The 23,094-nt window shown below is 35.8% G+C and overlaps 1 protein-coding gene and 1 pseudogene across 2 annotated transcripts in view; one reads left to right on the forward strand and one right to left on the reverse strand.

Moving 5' to 3' along the window:
- Positions 1–23,094, reverse strand: part of RERGL (RERG like) — a 67,503-nt gene that overhangs the window by 24,891 nt on the left and 19,518 nt on the right. The gene's annotated exons all lie outside the window — the stretch shown is intronic.
- Positions 5,680–7,051, forward strand: LOC123945717 (annotated as a pseudogene).

Raw genomic sequence — 23,094 nt, forward strand, 5'->3', positions numbered from 1 at the left:
TTCCTCAAGACTGATTTTTTTTTTTTTTTCATATCACCAATGTCTTGGTTGGTTTTTTGCCCTATATAGACACATATTTAAAAACCATTTCCAAAAAAAAAAAAAAAAAAAGACTAGAAAAAAAAAAAAAAAAAACATTTCCACCACTAGCTTGGTTCCTAGGAACTTGGATTTGTTTCTACTATGCACCAGATGTGAAGTTATAATAATGACCATTTGGGGAATTCAAGTCGACCATTGGGCTCCTCTGGACTTTAGGACTAGACAAGCCGGCTCCTCAGGTACTCATCTTTGGAGTTGGGCTCCACATGTCCACCTCCATCCCAACCCAGCATACCCTTCAGTCTGGGTATGCTGTATTCTTTAGTGATCACTGATATCAAGTAAGCTTTAATACATCAATCAAGACATGCTGAAACTGAACAGAATTAATATATACAAGCATACCTCAGAGATATTATAGGCTGGGTTAGTTCCAGACCATCACAATGAAGCAAATATCATAACAAAGTGAATCAAAGTCATTTTTCTTTGGGAAAGATTTTATTTATTTACTTGAGAGAGAGCATCAGTGTGGAGAGGGACAGAGGCAGAGGAAGAAGCAGACTCCTTGCTGAGCAAGGTGCCCCACGTGGGGCTCGATCCCAGGATCTCTGATCATGACCTGGGCTGAAGGCAGACACTTAACCAACTAAAGCCCCCAGGTGTCCTAAATAAAAGTCATTTTTGGTTTCTCAGTATATTTTAAAGTTTTGTTTACACTACACTGTAGTCTATCAAGTGTGCAATAGCATATCTTAAAAAATGTGCATACTTTAATTAAAAAATACTTATTGCTGAAAATGTCAACCATCATTGGAGCTTTCAATGGTCATAATCAGTGATCACAGATCACTATAATAAATATCATAATAACAATAAGATTTGAAGAGGCACCTGGGTGGCTCAGTGGGTTAAGCTCTGCTTTCGGCTTAGGTCGTGATCTCAGGGTCCTGGGATCAAGCCCCACATCGGGCTCTCTGCTCAGTAAAGAGCCTGCTTCCCTCTCTCTCTCTGCCTTCTGCTCTGCTTACTTGTGATCTCTCTCTCTCTCTGTCAAATAAATAAATAAAATCTTTAAAAAAAAAAACAATAAGATTTGAAATACTGTGAGAATCACCAAAATTTAATACAGATACAAAGTGAGCAAATGTTGTTAGGAAAATGGCGCCAATGGACTTGCTTGGGGCAAGGTTGCCACAAAGCTTCAATTTTAAAAAAAATGCATTATCTGTGAAGTATAATAAAATGAGGCATGTCCAAAGAAACAAAAAATGGTGAAAAATGTCTGAGACAACTATATATAGTAATAACTTTGGGAATGATAAATGGTAATGAAAATGAATGAGAAATTCTGAAACACATTTATGAAAATTTTTTTTTCACATTTATGAAAATTTGTTTGCAAAAACAGAATAGGTTAAGGACAATGAAAACTTTTCAGGTCTATCATATTGGGGTGCTAACTGCCTTATTAACATCAGTACGGAAACTGATTAGAAAAGATAATTTTAGTTTCAGGATCTATTACATTGGAGATTAAGCTGATTATCTTTAAAAGAATTATCAAATTTTTTTTTTGAAGGTGTTGTAGCAAGTTTTTATTTTCTTTTATGTAACTATTTACACATGCTGAACATTTCTTTGTTTCATAAGTTTTAGTTTCTCATTTTTTTTTTGACTCTTTTTTTTTTATTTTTTTATTTTTTTTTAATTTTTATTTTTTTTAATTTAATTAATTAATTTATTTTTATTTGCTTATTTACAGCATAACAGTGTTCATTGTTTTGGCATCACACCCAGTGCTCCATGCAGTACGTGCCCTCCCTATTACCCACCACCTGGTTCCTCAACCTCCCACCCCACCCCACCCCCTCCCACCGCCCCTTCATAACCCTCTGGTTGTTTTTCAGAGTCCATAGTCTCTCATGGTTCATCTCCCCTTCCAGTTTCCCTCAACTCCCTCTCCTCTCCATCTCCCCATGTCCTCCATGTTATTTGTTATGCTCCACAAATAAGTGAGACCATATGATACTTGACTCTCTCTGCTTGACTTATTTCGCTCAGCATAATTTCTTCCAGTCCTGTCCATGTTGCTACAAAAGTTGGGTATTCGTCCTTTCTGATGGAGGCATAATACTCCATTGTGTATATGGACCACATCTTCCTTATCCATTCATCCGTTGAAGGGCATCTTGGTTCTTTCCACTAACTATCAAATTTTTAAGAAGAAATATATTACCTAGAATCTCAATGATATTACTCAGTTTCAGAAAGCGGAAAATAAGAGTATCTGGATATGAAAAATATGAATATGAACTAGTATCTTAGATAGTCCATATGGAGAGATGACCCGTGTTTCAATCTTCTAAAGATATGTTTATTTTAAAACTTTCTGATATAACAATCCCCCTTATAGTGCCCATATAACCCTTAGTTATCCCATAATGTCCTGTCCCAGTTTGTACAGCTTGTTACGTGTTGTTAGCGGCGAGAACTTCTAAGCTCCTCACATAATAGAGAGCTATGTTTGATCTGGGGGGTGGGGAGGAATGTGGTAGTTAGAAATCTACATAGCACACTGGTTGAAATGGACCAGGTAATTATTATTATACTTAATTTACAGATGGTAAGCAGACTCAGAGGTATTAAATAATTGGCTCATGATTTTACATAAAAAAAAATTGGCAAATATATGCTTTAAATAAATCTTGGCATCAATTTTACATGCTAGACTTTCTTAGAAGAGTAAAAGCAAGTTTATGGAATTTCCAGTATTTTTTTAAACTGGAATACACTTATTTTCAGATAGTTGTCATCTTGTAAGACACTAATCAAGAACTAAAATACATTTAAGTATTAGGTAACACAAATGCATGAAATGGATTTTATGTCTAAAACCCATTTAAAGGTGTTCAAATACAAAGTTAGAAAAAGCAAGCTAATATTCTCTGGCAGGACTTGTCCCCCAAATCACCAGTTTTTAAAACCCTCTTACACGTGATTAAATTTTGGATTATCTTGCAAATTTTCCAATTTTTAATGTGATGTAAAACATAACTTGATTATGACTTTCAATAATTTTGAATACACCTAAACATAAGAAATCAAGATTTATGTCCTTAAACTATTGGTTCAAATCCAGGACTAAAATATCTCACAGAGAAAACCAAAAAAGAGAAGGAATACATTACCAAAAATAAAGTTGAAAATAAATTATAAGACAAGCTAAAAATAAAACATATGGGAACAAAACAAATATACTTATCCTGAAAGGAATCCAATTGGAGAGCTGCAACCCTTACTAAATATTGTTAGGTAAAAATATAAACTTTTGCAAACCCTGTATCATTCAAACCTCGCAATACTGGTATCAATAACAGTTCTTTTTCCTAATCCTTAAAATTACATGTTATTATTATTATCAGTTTCTATAGTCAAAGTGACTTTTTAAAAGATTTATTCTCATAATACAAATGTTCAGGGGAACATGGGTGGCTCAGTCCATTAAACATCTAACTCTTGATTTCAGCTCAGGTCATGATCTCAGAGTTGTGAGATAGATCTGTGTCAGGTTCCAGGCTCAGCATGAAGTCTGCTTGAGATTCTCTCTCTCCCTCTGCCCCTACCCCCTGCCAAATGAATGAATGAATAAATAAATAAATAAATAAATAAAATATTAAAAACAAATACAAATGTTCACCATTGCCTCTTGTATTTCAAATCCTCCCTATAGAATAATTTCCTTCTACTGAAGTTACATGCTTATAAGTTCCCATGCTTTTTTTGAATGTACCCCCTCATACAATTATTTTTTAAAATTTTTTTTTCAAAAACACAACAACAAAGAAATAAGAAGCAACTGCTGCCGTTGTATTGGGTGCTGTGGTGAAGTTCTTTAGAAATATGTGAGTCATTGAACACAGAAACCTGATGTTGTCCTCTGTTTTCACTCACTATTGAAGTCAAAAAGTTCATTAAAGTACTGGGAATAGGGGCACCTGGGTGGCTCAGTTGGTTAAGCATCTGAGTTCAGCTCAGGTCATAGTCTCAGAGTACTGGGATGGAGCCCTGCATTGGCCTGTCCCTCTCCCTCTGCTCCTCCCCCTACTCATTCTCTCTGTCACACAAATAAATAAAATCCTTTTTTTTTTTTAAAGTACTGAGAATAAAGTAGATATTAGATTTATTCATTAAGGCATTCACTTTTGGAGTGAATGTGGTGAAATTTTCTTTTGCAAAAACACAGAAGTCTAATACTCAACTTGTTTCATCTTCATTTTTATTCATTCCCCCAGTTGTTATTATCATCATTGTTAACATCATCAAAAATATGACTATTGGGGTATCTTGATGGCTCAATTGGTTAAGTGTATGACTTTGGCTCAGGTCATGATATCAGGATCCTGGGATTGAGTTCCGAGTGGGACTCCCCACTCAGCTTGGAGTCTGCTTGCTCTCCTCTCTCTGCCCCTCCCCACCCTTCTTGGATGCACACGATCTCTCTCTCTCTCCCAATTAAATAAATAAAATCTTCAAAAAAAGAGAACTACTACTCTCAAAATCTCTGTGGCTGAATTTAAATTTTAAAAAAGCATTTCAATGCTCTTTCATGTATGATAATTTAGACTAATGTCAGATAAAAAATTTAGGATAATTAATTTTAGTCTCTGATTTAAATTCTAGTTTGCGATAATTTATCAGTTTAAAAGTATAATCCTTAAATAGCCTCCATGCAGTTTCAAAAAGGTTAAAATCTGGACTCATGAAATTAATTGCTCTTCCCTTTTTCCCTTAATCATTTTTAACCAGATCCAAATAAACAATTTAAATCTATTTGTGAAGAGATAATTATGCCAATTAAATTCATTTGACAGTGTTCTCAAAAACTTAGAGCTCAGAAAATTAGTCTTTCCAAATCTTTGTAATTTCCAACTATGTAGATTTTTCATGGAAAGTAACTTAGGAATAACTTAGTTATTTTGAAGGATTTGTAGGTATTAAAAGAACACTATGGGCTTAACATTAGGAATAGATCCTATATATGTTCTGTGATTTTTACCATCTAATTTATAGTAAATAATCTTGAGTAATCTAACTTCATTTTTAAAGGACGAGTAGACTAAAAGTCCTTGGTTTTTAATAGTAGACTATGTCTTTAATTCCCCACCCAAGCTTGGTGGGAGAGCCAAAGAACATGAGCAAATTCCAGAATCCATTGTTCCAAATACTAACTTTTTTTTTTTTTTAACATATCTATATTTCTTCACACCTTACCCTTTCTGCTGCTTATTTCATATCAGGCTTCCCACTTCCTCTGTCCAGAATCCTGCTTACCTTTTTTTAAACACTTCTGTCTCTGCTGTTGGCTCTGGTATATGTAATTTCTGACCTAATTTTCACCCTCTTGCCCACAGTTCATCTCTCTTCAAAATTTGCTCATACTTAAGTAAATTTAGCAAGTCTCCTAGTTCTCCTTAATGTGGTTTCGTGACTGCAGACCACCATATTAAAACCAAAACCTCCCTCAGCTTTAAGTCTGATAGAGTCAGGTTTTTGACATTTTTTAAGTCCTCTATTTCACATATCAATGAGACTTGGAAAACAAATTAAAAACATTACTGTCGACATCAGCCTCGGCCCTCTCACCGGCTGTAGAAAATGGTGAAAGAAACCACTTACTATGATGTTTTGGGGGTCAAACCCAATGCCACTCAAGAAGAACTGAAAAAGGCCTACAGGAAACTGGCCTTGAAGTACCACCCTGATAAGAATCCAAATGAAGTAGAGAAGTTTAAACAGATTTCTCAAGCTTATGAAGTACTCTCTGATGCAAAGAAAAGGGAATTATATGACAAAGGAGGTGAACAGGAAATTAAAGAAGGTGGAGCTGGTGGTGGTTTTGGCTCCCCCAGGGACATCTTTGATATGTTTTTTGGAGGAGGAGGAAGAATGCAGAGAGAAAGGAGAGGTAAAAATGTTGTGCATCAGCTCTCAGTAACCTTAGAAGATTTATATAATGGTGCAACAAGAAAACTAGCTCTGCAAAAGAATGTGATTTGCGATAAATGTGAAGGCCGAGGCGGTAAGAAAGGAGCAGTTGAGTGTTGTCCCAATTGCCGAGGTACTGGAATGCAAATAAGAATTCATCAGATAGGACCTGGCGTGGTTCAGCAAATTCAGTCTGTGTGCATGGAGTGCCAGGGCCATGGGGAACGGATCAGTTCTAAAGATAGATGTAAAAGCTGCAATGGAAAGAAGATAGGTCGAGAGAAGAAGATTCTAGAAGTTCATATTGACAAAGGCATGAAAGATGGCCAGAAGATAACATTCCATGGTGAAGGAGACCAAGAACCAGGACTGGAACCAGGAGATATTATCATTGTTTTAGATCAGAAGGACCATGCTGTTTTTACTCGGCGAGGAGAAGACCTTTTCATGTGTATGGACATGCAGCTGGTTGAAGCACTGTGCGGTTTTCAAAAGCCAATATCTACTCTTGACAACCAAACCATCGTCATCACCTCTCATCCAGGTCAAATTGTCAAGCATGGAGCTATCAAGTGTGTGCTAAATGAAGGCATGCCAATTTATCGTAGACCATATGAGAAGGGTGGCCTCATCATTGAATTTAAGGTAAACTTTCCTGAGAATGGCTTTCTGTCTCCTGATAAACTCTCTTTGCTGGAAAAACTCCTACCTAGAGGAAGGAAGTAGAAGAGACTGATGAAATGGACCAGGTAGAACTGGTGGACTTTGATCCAAATCAGGAAAGACGGCACCATTACAATGGGGAAGCATATGAGGATGATGAACATCATCCCAGGGGTGGTGTTCAGTGTCAGACCTCTTAATGGGGCCAATGAATAACACTGCTGGCATTTTATGTGCAGTAGTGAATGAGTGAAGGACTATAATCATAGTTCACTACTTGCTATTGTTTTTCTTTTAATATCCAACTATACTCGTGTTTTAAAAGTTAAATGAAGAATAAACTCAAATATAAAAGCTCTGACTTTGCCCTGTATGTATGATGACTTCAGTGTGGAAGATAAGTTTAATATTTGTAAAAACTGCTTAAAAAAAAAAAATCTCCCCCAGCATTTGTTAGGCCATACCTTATAATTAATTTCAGTTCTATGTATATATGAAACAGCTCAGACTGAAATGCTAGGTGTATGTATTGACTTCAGTGTACGACCCTTAATTGTTAAGCTATGAAGTTAAAACTTGTATTTAATTGGCAATCAGACAAAGAATTTGTAGAGAAGTGTTGATCTATAGTTATGTTAAGTGGGATTCATTGTGATGCCTCTGCATTTATTGCCTCAACTGTTATTTGAAGATGGCATGCTATGTAATTTGGCCTGTGGTATCAGTGATAGAAAGGATACCTCTTTAAAGAAGGGGTTTATCATATGCTGCTGCTTGAGGGCTTGCACTTGTAGAATTGCATTCCCTTCTGTGCCATCTTTTTTTGTCCCTTTTTTTAAATATATATATATATCAGTCCTGGTTATACTTTTTTTCCTTCTCTTTGGACCATGATAAGCTTCAGGTAGTGGCTTCGGGAGCAGGGTAACTTAGAGTGAAGAGACATTTACGTGGAGAAGTTTGCATGTATGAGATAGGAAGGTTTTTTTTTTTTTTAAAGTATGTTACAGGCTTATTTTAAATAACGCTCTGAAGTAACTGTAATTTAATGTTGGTAGTATAGCAAATTATGATGAATAGCTTTAATTGTATGTTTAAAAGTCATGTTCACAAGCTTAAATCTGGTTATCAGAATTAAGCAATTGGAATGTATGAATGTCTCCTTAATATACTGATTACAAAGCAAAACAAAACAAAAACAAAACCAAAAACAAAACATTACTGTCATTTTAAATCAACAATTCACCTCTTCTAGAGAAAGCATCTGATCTGTGGGTGGTAAATGTCCTGTTAAGGTGTTTACAGAGTATATGCTGATAAAGTTGACTTTTTTTTTTTTTTTTTTTTAACAGCAGGGCAGTCTCAACCGTCCTCCATGTGATAAATTGACCCCCGAGACAATAGAAGATCCAACAAAAAATTGTAGTGGTTAGAAGTTTGAACTCCAAATTCTCAACATCTGCCACCATCACCATATAAATTTGGAAAATTTTCTTAATCTTTCTGGGTGGCAGTGTTTTTATCCATAAAGTAGGTATAATTATAGTGACTCTGTCAAGCTGATGATGGAGAAATAAGTAAGTTAATGCATAAACACACAGTAAATGCCCCCTCATTACGATTTCACTCTTCCTTTTCAGATTAGGAACTTTACCATTCTCCAAATCTCCAGTTTCTATGGAACGCTGAGAGATTATTCCTGTCCTTCTTTCTTTTAGCAAAGGGGGAAAATGTGTTGTATCAAAACCCACAATTACAAGCAAACAAATATTCACTCTGGGTTTTCTGGATTCGGAACATTTCTGTAGAATTTACTTACACATTAAAATTAGCAGGTAACACATCTGTATTATCTGTCCCGGGTGACATGAAGTATAGTAAGTGCAACTTTTACTGCTTTATTATGATGAAGGCTCTTTCAACCTCTGTGCAACAGAGTTACAATCTCAAGCCAAGATTATACCTGGAAAGATGATTTCCTCTTAATGAGTGGTCTTAACACACCAGTGCCCCTGACTGAGCTCCTTGAAGACTTGTTAAACCACAGCTTCCAGGGCCACAACGAAACCTACTAAATAAGAATTTCTGTGGGGATCTGCCTCAAGAAATGGCATTTAACATGTACCTTAAGTAATCTTGAAGCAGATTGCAGTTGGTTACAATGTGATTGGAAACACTTTTCAACTTGAGTCATAACTAAAGGTCCAAGTAAAGGAGATGCATACAGAGGCCTAATGAACTTCTTCATCCAGTCAATCTAATGTAATCAGAGACCAGGTCACCCCTCATATATTCTACCAATTTTCAAAGTAATGCCTGTCCAAGTATATTCCATGGCCACTGCCGTAGAAGATGATACATCTCGTTGGAGGAACATGATGTTCCTCGGTTGTATTTCATAGAGTGAGCATGAAGTTTAAGCCATGCACTATGGAATGGTGAGCCATTTTGCATATGTGGCATGTCTGAGGAACTGAAAACTAATACTTTTTGATGTAGCAAATTGAGGAGAAGGATTTATACTAGATAATGTAAAGATAGGCATGGAGCAGGCCATGGAATAACTTGTAGGTTAAAGCAAAGATTTCAATTGTATTTTGAGAGCGAGGGGAAGCCTTTATTGGTGACCACTTTTGCCCCTGTGTAGAGAATGTGTTACAGGAGGCAAGAGCAGAAACAGAAAGATGAGACAGGTTAACAGAGCAATCTGTGCAAGGAAGAACAATGGTAATTTAAATGAAGCAACAGAAATGGAAAGAAGAGTTTGGATTCAAGATGTATGATGAGAGAATAAGCAAGAGTTTGGAAATAAGTTGAAAGTAATGAAAAAAGGTAACGGAAGAAATCAACATCCTTTAACGATTTTGAATTGGGAGAAACAGGATGTATGATTTATGGTACCGGTACTAAGATTCAAAAAAAAAAAAAAAAAAAGTTGGTGGGATCTGGGAACAACTTAGAAGATATGAAGAATCAAGAACTTCATCTCTTAAAGTTCAGGATGTTAGATATGAGTCAGCTTCTCAGAGGACATGTCTGGATAAATATGTATATTTTGAATCGGCAGCTTAAAAATGGAGGACGAATATAAAAGGAAACATTTCTGCCAATCCATAGAGATTTGAACTGCCTGAGAAACAACGATCACCACTTTTCTAGTTTATGTACTGTTTCTTGTAAAATTTCATTTGAAAGGAGAGTTTTCTTTCTAAGAATGCTTTTGCTATAACACCAGCAGGGTCAGCATAATCTGGAATCCTGTTAGAAATATAGAATTGCAGGCCCCATGCCTGACTTACTAAATTAGCATCTATATTTTTAACAAAATACCTAGGACACTCATATGCACACAGAAGTACAAGATAACACCACGCTAGTTTATGGAATGGTGGGGAAGAGGAAAAAGAATTAAGGGGAGACAGTACTACCACTATACATGTGGAGCTGGGGCCTCTGACCTGGCCTCCAGTGTTTTAAAACAATTCTAATCAAACTTTAATTTGCTTCTCTTGCTGCTACACACAGTTATGCAAAAGGATTCACCAACCATTACCATGAGAAAGATGCATAGTTTTCATGGAGGTCTAGAATAATATTTTCATCATCTACATATTGTCAATACCTATCTATGATTTTTATGTAAATGCCAGTATATGGCATCTCAAGGGGAAACTGAAGGCAAGTGACCAAATTCAGAGCAATTTTTCATCTAGAACTGTAAACTGTGTAACTAAGGATATCCTAGAGATTAATTCAGTCCTTTAAGCTAGCAGGTATTTTAAAGGTGACTTTTGGGAGGCAAACCGAAAAATAGACTCTTAACTACAGGGAACAAAAGGTTGCTGGAGGGTAGATGGGCAGAGATATGGGTTAAATGGGTGATGGGGATTAATGATGATCATTATAAAGTCTATACCCAAAACTGATATTACACTGTATGTTAACTAATTGGAATTTAAATAAAAACTTGAAAAAAATAAATAAATAAAATAAAGGAAGCACTCTTGGAAGAATTTACTCAGTTCATTGTTTCATGTTAGAAATTTATATCACTTTAATTCCAGACCACTTTTTTTTCTCTCAACTGTTCTTTTAAACTTCCACGGTTCATGAAGTCCATACAAGGTCCATATGCTTTGTCGCTGTGTAACATCATCCTCTCTAAATTACTCTTTTTATTATTCTTTAATATTATAATGTAATTTGACTTCTACAATTACGTCTTTTTAGTTAAAACTTCTTCTTTTTTAACCAAAAGCTACTCTTTATTTTAAAACTAAATGACCATTTTGTGTGTGTGAATCGTTAATAGAAATACATCAAAATAAGTCACAGATTAATTAAACTTTTTAAAAGTTTTTATTCATAAATAAGTGTTGCAGCTATACCCATAGGCACAGGTTGTACCACCAACCAAAAATTTGGTTTGGATGCTGAGACCAATAGCACACACCCAGGGGTTCTAAGAAGGTTCATTGCTCACATACTGAGGCTTTCTGGGAAGAGCAGTGAGGCTTCCAGGAGGATCCAAAATGGCTTAGGTTATTTAAAAAAAAAAAAAAAGAAAAAAAAAAGGACATTCTCTGGACTTTTTTTAAGATTACAGGGTGGAGCTGGGGTGAAGGTTCCAGGGCACATGGAGAGGGCTGATAGTATTCAAACTGCTGGTACCAAATGTGGAAACCCTTAGGCTTTTTTTCTCAACTTGCCCAAATGTGTGGTAGAAGGAGGAGGGGGAATGGTATGGTGTTATAGCTCTCAGCAGTAAAACATTAAAAATGGAGTCAGAGTCTTATTACAATAAGAAATATGCATTTTTATCTTTAAATATTTAGAAGCATTGATAAAAGATAAGGAAAGAATAATTTTGAGAAATTTGAAATGTAGACATCATGCATTTTCCAACAGTTGAACTAACTGCAGTCAATAACTATAAAGGGACTTGAAGAAATTTTCAGCATAGAGGCAGGTATAATAGTCTCTTTATTATTCCAATTTCTCCCCCATTATCTTTTACAAGATGCAATCTGTTTCTCACAGTTCAAGATGTTTCTCACATAGAAGTTTTATAATTTTAAACATTCTAAAGAACATGCAAATATTTTATATTAGCTTAAACAGTTTAATCTGTATTTTATTATTTTAAATTACATTAAACATTTTCCATATTGTTAATAACTCTATCCTTTTAGCTAAACTTATTTACAAATTTGACATTCACATTAAAGTAAAATGGTTAAAAATCCATGAAAAAATGTTCTAGAATTCTTGAGGTTTTTTGCAATTAAGAAATATGTTCTGTGACTTGACTTCTTAATATTGACTTACCTTCTGACCTAAAGAAGCCTTCACTATATCAGCAGAAGTTTATGCTAAAACCTCAGCATTTCCAAAATAATGAGAAAATAGAGGTTGAAAAGTTCTGAATCTACTCATGACTTTACTGTTTCTACTTTTAGAATAGGGCTGACCTTTCTCAGGCATAGGTTTTGAAGGAAACATTCACATGACTTTTGGGAACTTTAAAAAATTAGGAACTTTACCCTTGAGTTTGATATGATTGATGTCCACACATTTTTCACTTTATAGCCATGGAGAATGGCTATGATAAAATTTGATGTTATTTTGATAATTTGATGCTAAAAACTCTGAAGAATGTTCTTTTCTAAAAATAGCACAAAATGTCTATTATGGAAATATGAGACTGGTTAATCAAATCCTGGTTACCTAGAAATTATCATTTCTATTACATATTTGTTTTGTGGATGTGTCCTCTCTTCTAAAATGTTGAGACAAAAACGTATGTGAAAGAACAGTGTTTTATCTGTGTAAACTGGCATGTGTTGAAAGAACATTGTGAAGCTGGAATTCACATTTCTTCTTTTAAAGAAGAGCAAGAATATATCTGCTGTTTAAATCTTAGTACTCATCAGGCCCAGTTCAGAATTTACTTTGTCCTTCATATTTACCCTGGTCTATCCAGATACATTTAATCTTTCCTCTACTTAAAGATTTCAACAACAACAAAAAACCACAACCAAGCTCACAGATACAGAGAATAGACTGGTGGTTGCCAGAAGCACAGAGTGGGAGGTATGCAAAATGGGTGAAGGGTGTCAAAAGGTATAAACTTACTAGTTATAAAATAACTAAGTCATGGAGATGTAATATACATGATGGTGACTACAGTTAATAATACTATAGGCATTTTTGAAGGCCACTAAGAAAACAGATCTGAAAAGCCTTCACCACAAGAAGAAAAATGTGTAACTATTTATGGGGACAGATGTTACCTAGACTTACTGAGGTGATCATTTCACAGTATACACAAATATCAAATATTTTGCTGTATACCTAAAACTAATATAATTTTATATGTTACTTATATTTCAAAAAAAAAAAAGACTTCACAGTTTATCCTTCATTTACAACATTTAAACACACTCTGCCTTGATTACTGCTTTGAATATATTTAACTCTACTGAAGCTTTTACTACAAAAATTTGGTCCTGGATTAAAGATCCATATATATAAATGGAATTACAGTCCTTACAAGATTAGAAAGCTCTCAATGCAGGTTCAGGAAAGCAAAGTATAGAATCATTGTAGTGATTGGTTCCAATTCCTCAGATGAAACTGAGCCACTATTACTAGTGAGAATGAGTCATGTTTGAAAACCAGAAGCTACCACTGATGCAGTGCTTAGTTTCCTTATATGAGAATGTTGGTACACTGGAAATTTTTAAATGCCAGCTTGATAGAGACACGACACCAAGTATTCAATCTATGTAAATATGCAGGTTTCAGTCACCTCATGAGCAGAGGATTTCTTGTCTAGCCTAGAGACTGATGGAAGGTAATCCTCAATCATAAGCACTAAATAAAACAATTTTATTTTTACTTATTAAAACCTTGATTGGAAAAAAGATAATTTATTGTCAATCATTTTAATTCACAGTTTTTTTTCATGTATTTTAGTGGTGATGAAATGCTTTGCCACCAGAAGATTAGATACATAACTGCTTATACATAGCCATACATAATTGTTTATGAGATTCTTATCTTCAACTTTTCGATCCATTTTGAAATTTGATAGTTTGAGGTATTTATTTACATGTTTCTCCTTAATAATTAATAATTCTACTAACTGTTATTAATTGATTTTGAATTTATTTATCTTATTATATATAAAATGAATGATTTCTCAAATGGTTTAATATAACCTTCATTATTTATCAACTAACTTTGTGTGAGGCAAAATAAATGAATATTATTTCAATTGCTAGGGACAGAATTCCTTTTAATACAGAACTTTCTCTCTCTCTTTTTTTTTAATTTTTAATTTTAAGTAAACTGCAGGCCACCCATGGGGCTCAAACCATGACCCTGAGATCAAGAATTATATACTCTACCATCTGAGCCAGGCAAGCACCCCCAGAACTTTCTTTAAGGAGAAATATTTTGACAATTGCTAATGGATGGAAGATGGGGCAAGATGTATTTGCTCTGAAGATGTAAACTAAAAAAGGGGAGCAGAATTCCTAAAGAGGGTAGTGACAAAAGACAGAAAGGAGAATGTCAAATAACAGAACAAGTCCCAGGTGAAATATTAGGATAGTTTGCCTGGTGGCAGAAGGACTTTGAAGAATGGAGATTTCTGGGGCGCCTGGGTGGCTCAGTGGGTTAAAACCTCTGCCTTCAGCTCAGGTCATGATCCCGGGGTCCTGGGATCGAGCCCCACATCGGGTTCTCTGCTCCGCGGGGAGCCTGCTTCCTCCTCTCTCTCTGCCTGCCTCTCTGCCTGCCCCTCTGCCTAATTGTGATTTCTCTCTGTCAAATAAATAAAGTATTTTAAAAAAAAAGAATGGAGATTTCTCCCTCTTTTATTCAACAAATATTTATTGAATGCTTATGGCAAAGACATTAATGTGAGTAATGTAGATATTAGGTGACAAAGCTCTTATATATTTTACTTTTTGGTGGAGGGAAAGACAAAAAATACAAAGTCAACAGAATAAATAAAAATTTCTAAGGCCAATATTTAGAAAATAAAATGCTAAACAAGATAATGACAGAAGGTGCTTCATATGGAAAGTGAGATGGGATGGATAGTTAAGAAAGACATTTTAAAATATTTCTATTGCTGTCACACAAAAATTCTATCATACTCAAACTTGTATATTCTGCTACAAAATCTAATATTCAAGCAACAAGGATGACTTCCCTCAATAGGCTAATATGGAGTACACAAAAAGGAAGCAGAGACAGGAATTCTGAGGCTGAAGTGATTATGACACATAAGCCACTGGAACTGAGAGGCCAGCAAAGGACTCACAGCTAGACAGTAGTGAGAAGAGGGATGACCCCAGCTGGAATGTAACTTATATTTACATACATACTTTGTATTCTACCTCATTTATCTTTCACCTGTTCTCATAAGGATACAGAACTCTATTCATTTAAGTACTGTTATAATTGATTGATAATAGGTTTCAGTTATTTGACTTCTTTTGAAGCATTTGTTTTTTTATATTAAAATAACTTACCATTTTTTTAAAGATTTGTTTTTTATTTTAGAGAGAGAGAGTGTGTGCAAGTGGTGGGGAGGGGAAGAAGGAGAGAGAGAAGACTCCATGTTCAGCATGGAGCCCAATGCAGACTTGATCTCACAGCCCTGAGATCATGACCTGAGCTGTAACCAAGAGTTGGATGCTTAACCAACTATGCCACCCAAGCACCCCTTTTAAGATTTAAAATGAATTTGAATGACAACATATAAAATATTACATTTCAATGTCCTGTGATCTTATGAGTTATAACATGATATTGTTTTCAAAGTTCTTTTAAAATCTATGTGAATGTGAGAAGGTATTAATAAGAATAATTATAAGCTCAATGCCTAGGAAGCTAAGGGTAATTAAATGGGCCAGATGGCAGAAATTAATAAGTTCTCCTTATAACCAAATCCATATTAATTTAAGCTTGTCCACAGCTGAAATATAATTGTGAGAACAAGAAGCTACTAGTATGGAACTTCTTAAAAGGAGCCATGCTGCCTATCACTACCCCAAAATAACCCATAGATGAAGAAAAGAAGTATACAGAAAACAAATACCTACAATTGTGCTTATTCTGCTTAAAATATAATTGCTCTTAGCAAACACACTGCCACACAAACATTCATTCTTTTAAATGTTCACTGAATAGTTTCATTCTACTGTTCACATGAAACAGAAAGATCGGGGGTGTCAGAATGTCACAGAGCTTGCAGGTATTAGAACGGGAAGTCGGCTACAGAGACAGAGCCGAGGACTGAGCTCTCAGCTCGGGGTTACCTTGAACCGGTGACAGGCTGGGTGAGCTCGGAGCACGGCTGGAGACCGGGGATATGGGAGTGATTAGGTGCTGTTCTCTGGGAGCACACTGAGGAGTGGGGCCCCGGGCTCTCCGCTCCTCCGGGCCGGAGGCTGGTAGGCCGCCATTTTCATTCCTGTCCTCCGGAACTCTCCGAAAAGCATTCAGGGAACAAAAGCTCCCGAAAGCAAACCCGAGATGATTACTTAGTCGGCCCCTGGTAAAAGCGGTGCAATTCCACCTCTGGCAAAGACACTTGAGAGTCACTACAACAGGCCCTTCCCCCAGAAGATCACCAAAAAATCCAGCCAGGACGAAGTTCATCTACCAAGGAAAGCAGGTTCAATACCTAGGACAGCAGCAGAATTCCAGAGGAAGAGAAAGCAAAGCACGGAACTCATGGCTTTCTCCCCATGATTTTTTAGTCTTGCGGTTAATTTAATTTTCCTTTTTTTTCAATTTTTTTCTTTCTTTTTTCTTCTGCTAAATTTTTCTAAACTTTTACCCTTTTCTTTTTTAACGTTTTTAAACTAGTTTATCTAATATATATATATTTTTTTCTTTTTCATATTTTTTATTTGTTTTCTTTTTTTAATTTTTTTCTTTTTTTTTTTTCAGGACCTCTTTTTACCCCCTTTCTCCCCCCCACAGTTTGCGGTCTCTTCTGATTTGGTTAAAGCGCATTTTTCTGGGGGTCTTTGCCACCTTTTTTGTATTTTACTTGCTCCTTAATGTACTCTTATCTGGACAAAATGACAAGGTGGAAAAATTCACCACAAAAAAAAGAAGAAGAGGTAGTACTGAAGGCTAGGGACTTAATCAATACAGACATTGGTAATATGTCAGATTTAGAGTTCAGAATGATGATTCTGAAGGTACTAGCCAGGCTCGAAAAAGGCTTGGAAGATATTAGAGAAACCCTCTCTGGAGATATAAAAGCCCTTTCTGGAGAAATAAAAGAACTAAAATCTAACCACGTTGAAATAAAAAAAGCTATTAATGAGGTGCAATCAAAAATGGAGGCTCTCACTGCTAGGATAAATGAGGCAGGAGAAAGAATTAGTGATATAAAAGACCAAATGACAGAGAATAAAGAAGCTGAGCAAAAGAGGGACAAACAGCCACTGGACCACAAGGGGAGAGAGATAAGTGACACCATAAGACAAAACAACATTAGAATAATTGGGATTCCAGAAGAAGAAGAGAGAGGGGAGCAGAATGTATATTGGAGAGAATTATTGAAGAGAATTTCCCTAATATGGCAAAGGAAGAAGCATCAAAATCCAGGAGGTGCAGAGAACCCCCCTCAAAATCAACAAGAATAGGTCCACACACCGTCACCTAATACTAAAATTTACAAGTCTTAGTGACAAAGAGAAAATCCTGAAAGCAGCCCGGGAAAAGAAGTCTGTAACATACAATGGTAAAAATAGTAGATTGGCAGCAGACTTATCCACAGAGACCTGGCAGGCCAGAAAGAGCTGGCATGATATATTCAGAGCAATAAATGAGAAAAACATGCAGCCAAGAATACTCTATCCAGCTAGGCTATCATTGAAAACAGAAGGAGAGATAAAAGCTTCCAGGACAAACAAAAACTGAAAGAATTTGCAAACACCAAACCAGCTCTACAGGAAATATTGAAAGGGGTCCTCTAAGCAAAGAGAGAGCCTAAAAGTAGTAGATCAGAAAGGTACAGAGACAATATATAGTAACAGTCACCTTACAGGCAATATAATGGCACTAAATTCATATCTCTCAATAGTTACCCTGAATGTTAATGGGCTAAATGCCCCAATCAAAAGACACAGGGTATCAGAATGGATAAAAAAAACAAAACCCATCTATATGTTGCCTACAAGAAACTCATTTTAGACCCGAAGACACCTCCAGATTTAAAGTGAGGGAGTGGAAAACAATTTACCATGCTAATGGACATCAGAAGAAAGCTGGGGTGGCAATCCTTATATCAGATCAATTAGATTTTATGGCAAATACTATAATAAGTGATGAGGAAGGACACTATATCATATTCCAAGGGTCTGTCCAACAAGAAGATCTAACAATTTTAAATATCTATGCCCCTAACGTGGGAGCAGCCAACTATATCAACCAATTAATAACAAAATCAAAGAAACACATCAATAATAATACAATAATAGTAGGGGACTTTAACACTCCCCTCACTGAAATGGACAGATCATCCAAGCAAAAGATCAACAAGGAAATAAAGGCCTTAAATGACACACTGGACCAGATGGACATCACAGATATATTCAGAACATTTCATCCCAAAGCAACAGAATACACATTCTTCTCTAGTGCACATGGAACATTCTCCAGAATAGATCATATCCTGGGTCACAAATCAGGTCTCAACCGGTATCAAAAGATTAGGATCATTCCCTGCATATTTTCAGACCACAATGCTCTGAAGCTAGAACTCAATCACAAGAGCAAATTTGGAAAGAATCCAAATACATGGAGACTAAACAGCATTCTTCTAAAGAATGAATGGGTCAACCAGGAAATTAAAGAAGAATTGAAAAAATTCATGGAAACAAATGATAATGAAAACACAACAGTTCAAAATCTGTGGGACACAGCAAAGGCAGTCCTGAGAGGAAAATATATAGCGGTACAAGCCTTTCTCAAGAAACAAGAAAGGTTTCAAGTACACAACTTAACCCTACACCTAAAGGAGCTGGAGAAAGAACAAGAAAGAAACCCTAAACCCAACAGGAGAAGAGAAATCATAAAGATCAGAGCAGAAATCAAAGAAATAGAAACCAAAAAAACAATAAAACAAGTCAAGGAAACTAGGAGCTAGTTCTTTGAAAGAATTAATAAGATTGATAAACCCCTGGCCAGACTTACCAAAAAGAAAAGAGAAAGGACCCAAATAAATAAAATCATGAATGAAAGAGGAGAGATCACAACTAACACCAAAGAAATACAGACAATTATAAGAACATACTATGAGCAACTAACTCTACGCCAACAAATTTGACAATCTGGAAGAAATGGATGCACTCCTAGAGACATATAAACTACCACAATGGAACCAGGAAGAAATAGAAAACCTGAACAGGCCCATAACCAGTAAGGAGATTGAAACAGTCATCAAAAATCTCCAAACAAACAAAAGCCCAGGGCCAGACCGCTTCCCAGGGGAATTCTACCAAACATTTAAAGAAGAACTAATTCCTATTCTCCTGAAACTGTTCCAAAAAATAGAAATAGAAGGAAAACTTCCAAACTCATTTTATGAGGCCAGCATCACCTTGGTTTTGATCCCAAAACTAGACAAAGATCCCACCAAAAAAGAGAACTACATACCTATATCCTTGATGAACACAGATGCAAGAATTCTCACCAAAATACAAGCCAATAGGATTCAACATTACATTAAAAGTATTATTCACCACGACCAAGTGGGATTTATTCCAGGGCTGCAAGGTTGGTTCAACATCCACAAATCAATCAATGTGATACAATACATTAATAAAAGAAAGCACAAGAACCATATGATACTCTCAATAGATGCTGAAAAAGCATTTGACAAAGTACAGCATCCCTTCCTGATCAAAACTCTTCAAAGTGTAGGGATAGAGGGCACATACCTCAATATTATCAAAGCCATCTATGAAAAACCCACCGCAAATATCATTCTCAATGGAGAAAAACTGAAAGCTTTTCTGCTAAGGTCAGGAACACGGCAGGGATGTCCATTATCACCACTGCTATTCAACATAGTACTTGAAGTCCTAGCCTCAGCAATCAGACAACAAAAAGAAATTAAAGGCATCCAAATCAGGAAAGAAAAAGTGAAACAATCACTCTTCACAGATGATATGATACTATATGTGGAAAACCCAAAAGACTCCACTCCAAAACTGCTAGAACTTGTACAGGAATTCAGTAAAGTGTCAGGATATAAAATCAATGCACAGAAATCAGCTGCATTTCTGTACACCAACAACAAGACAGAAGAAAGAGAAATTAAGGAGTCAATCCCATTTACAATTGCACCCAAAACTATAAGATACCTAGGAATAAACCTAACCAAAGAGGCTAAGAATCTCTATGCAGAAAACTGTAAAGTACTCATGAAAGAAATTGAGGAAGACACAAAGAAATGGAAAAATGTTCCATGCTCCTGGATTGGAAAAAAAAAATATTGTGAAAATGTCTATGCTACCTAAAGCAATCTACACATTTATTGCAATTCCTATCAAAATACCATCCATTTTTTTCAAAGAAATGGAACAAGTAATCCTAAAATTTATATGGAACCAGAAAAGACCTCGAATAGCCAAAGGAATATTGAAAAAGAAAGCCAAAGTTGGTGCCATCACAATTCCGGACTTCAAGCTCTATTACAAAGCTGTCGTCATCAAGACAGCATGGTAGTGGCACAAAAACAGACACATAGATCAATGGAACAGAATAGAGAGCCCAGAAATAGACCCTCAACTCTATGGTCAACTAATCTTTGACAAAGCAGGAAAGAATGTCCAATGGAAAAAAGACAGCCTCTTCAATAAATGGTGCTAGGAAAATTGGATAACCACATGCAGAAAAATGAAACTGGACCACTTCCTTACACCACACATGAAAATAGACTCAAAATGGATGAAAGACCTCAATGTGAGAAAGGAATCCATCAAAATCCTTGAGGAGAACGCAGGCAGCAATCTCTTCGACCTCAGCCCCAGCAACATCTTCCTAGGAACATCACCAAAGGCAAGGGAAGCAAGGGCAAAAATGAACTATTGGGATTTCATCGAGATCAAAAGCTTTTGCATAGCAAAGGAAACAGTTAACAAAACCAAAAGACAACTGACAGAATGGGAGAAGATATTTGCAAATGACATATCAGATAAAGGGCTAGTGTCCAAAATCTATAAGGAACTTAGCAAACTCAACACCCAAAGAACAAACAATCCAATCAAGAAATGGGCAGAGGACATGAACAGACATTTCTGCAAAGAAGACATCCAGATGGCCAACAGACACATGAAAAAGTGCTCCACATCACTCGGCATCAGAGAAATACAAATCAAAACCACAATGAGATATCACCTCACACCAGTCAGAATGGCTAAAATTAACAAGTCAGGAAATGAGAGATGCTGGCGAGGATGCAGAGAAAGGGGAACCCTCCTACACTGTTGGTGGGAATACAAGCTGGTGCAACCACTCTGGAAAACAGCATGGAGGTTCCTCAAAAAGTTGAAAAGAGAACTACCCTATGAACCCAACAATTGCACTACTGGGTATTTACCCTAAAGATACAAATGCAGTGATCCAAAGGGGCACGTGCACCCAAATGTTTATAGCAGCAATGTCTACAATAGCCAAACTATGGAAAGAACCTAGGTGTCCATCAACAGATGAATGGATAAAAATGATGTGGTCTATATACACAATGGAATACTATGCAGCCATCAAAAGAAATGAAATCTTGCCATTTGCGACGACGTGGATGGAACTAGAGGGTATCATGCTTAGTGAAATAAGTCAATTGGAGAAAGACAACTATCACATGATCTCCCTGATACGAGGACATGGAGATGCAACATGGGGAGTAAGGGGGATAGGAGAAGAATAAATGAAAAAAGATGGGATTGGGAGGGAGACAAACCATAAGTGACTCTTAATCCCACAAAACAAACTGAGGGTTGCTGGGAGAGAGGTGGTTGGGAGAAGGGGAGGAGAGTGGACATTGCGGAGGGTATGTGCTATGGTGAGTGATGTGAAGTGTGTAAACCTGGCGATTCACAGACCTGTACCCCTGGGTATAAAAATACATTATATGTTTATAAAAAAAAAGAAATAAATAAAAAAATTTTTTAAAAAGATAAAAAAATATCAAAAATAATTCTCTATGTGTTTCTTATATTCCTTAGGAAAGTATTTGACTCTGGAGTAAAATGTAATGAAAAAACTTATTGATAAAACAGTGTAGATATGTTCATGATTGTAACTGTGGAGCACTGAAAGGAAGGCAAAAGACAAAAATTTTCTAGATTTGAGTTTTCCTTATTTCTAGCCATTTTGACTTTTGCAGTACATTATGATGACAATTATATTGATCATTTCTTATTTTAATTTTTAAATTATTTTTCTCCCATCTCTGATGATGTGACTAGGTTATGAAAAAAATATAGAAGTTCAGGTTCTGGCTGTGAAAAATTGACTTGAGTGAAGATACAGATTTTTTTAATCTCTATTTCTCTATTCTGATGACCAAGAGGTTTTGTAAAGAAAATCCCAAATCATTGTTATAAATTCAGGAAGCATATCAAGTACACATTGGAACATTTCTAATTAGACATGAGGCATGACCTGCCAAATAGAAGGAAGCATCTTGGATAAAGTTGTAACTTTTTTCAGTGGGTAAGCAGTATCCTCAGAAAGTAGTATTTGGAAACCTATAAAAATATCTGTGATTCAAAAGGTAAATGTTTGATAGTTTATTATCTGATTTTATAGTATTATTTAAAAATTAATAATGTGGGGTGCCTGAGTGGCTCAGTGGGTTTAGCCTCTGCCTTTGGCTCAAGTCATGATCTCAGGGTCCTGGGATTGAGCCCTGCATCAGGCTCTCTGCTCAGCAGGGAGCCTGCTTCTGCCTCTCTTTCTGCCTGCCTCTCTGCCTACTTGTGATCTCTCTCTCTGTATCAAATAAATAAATAAAATCTTTAAAAAAATTAATAATGTAATAAAATTTCCAAACCATGATGAGAAACTAATAATCAACAACTTAATCAAGTATAAAATACTAGATTTACATTTAATTTAGAACATAGGAGAGAATTGTGGACATACTAGTCGATGCAGTAAAATAGGAAAAATTACACATTTATAAATTTTGAATAATTGTATAATTTATGAGTTATAATTGCTATGAAAGTAAAAACAACATAAAATTATTTCCAGATGTTATGGTCATATTTTGAGAAACCTAAGAAACAAAATGAAAACAAATTATCTTACAAATGGTCAATATGTTAAGAAAAATATCCAATTACCAGTAGAAAT

This window comes from Meles meles, chromosome 7, assembly GCF_922984935.1.
Source record: "Meles meles chromosome 7, mMelMel3.1 paternal haplotype, whole genome shotgun sequence".
Taxonomy (NCBI): Eukaryota; Metazoa; Chordata; class Mammalia; order Carnivora; family Mustelidae; genus Meles; species Meles meles.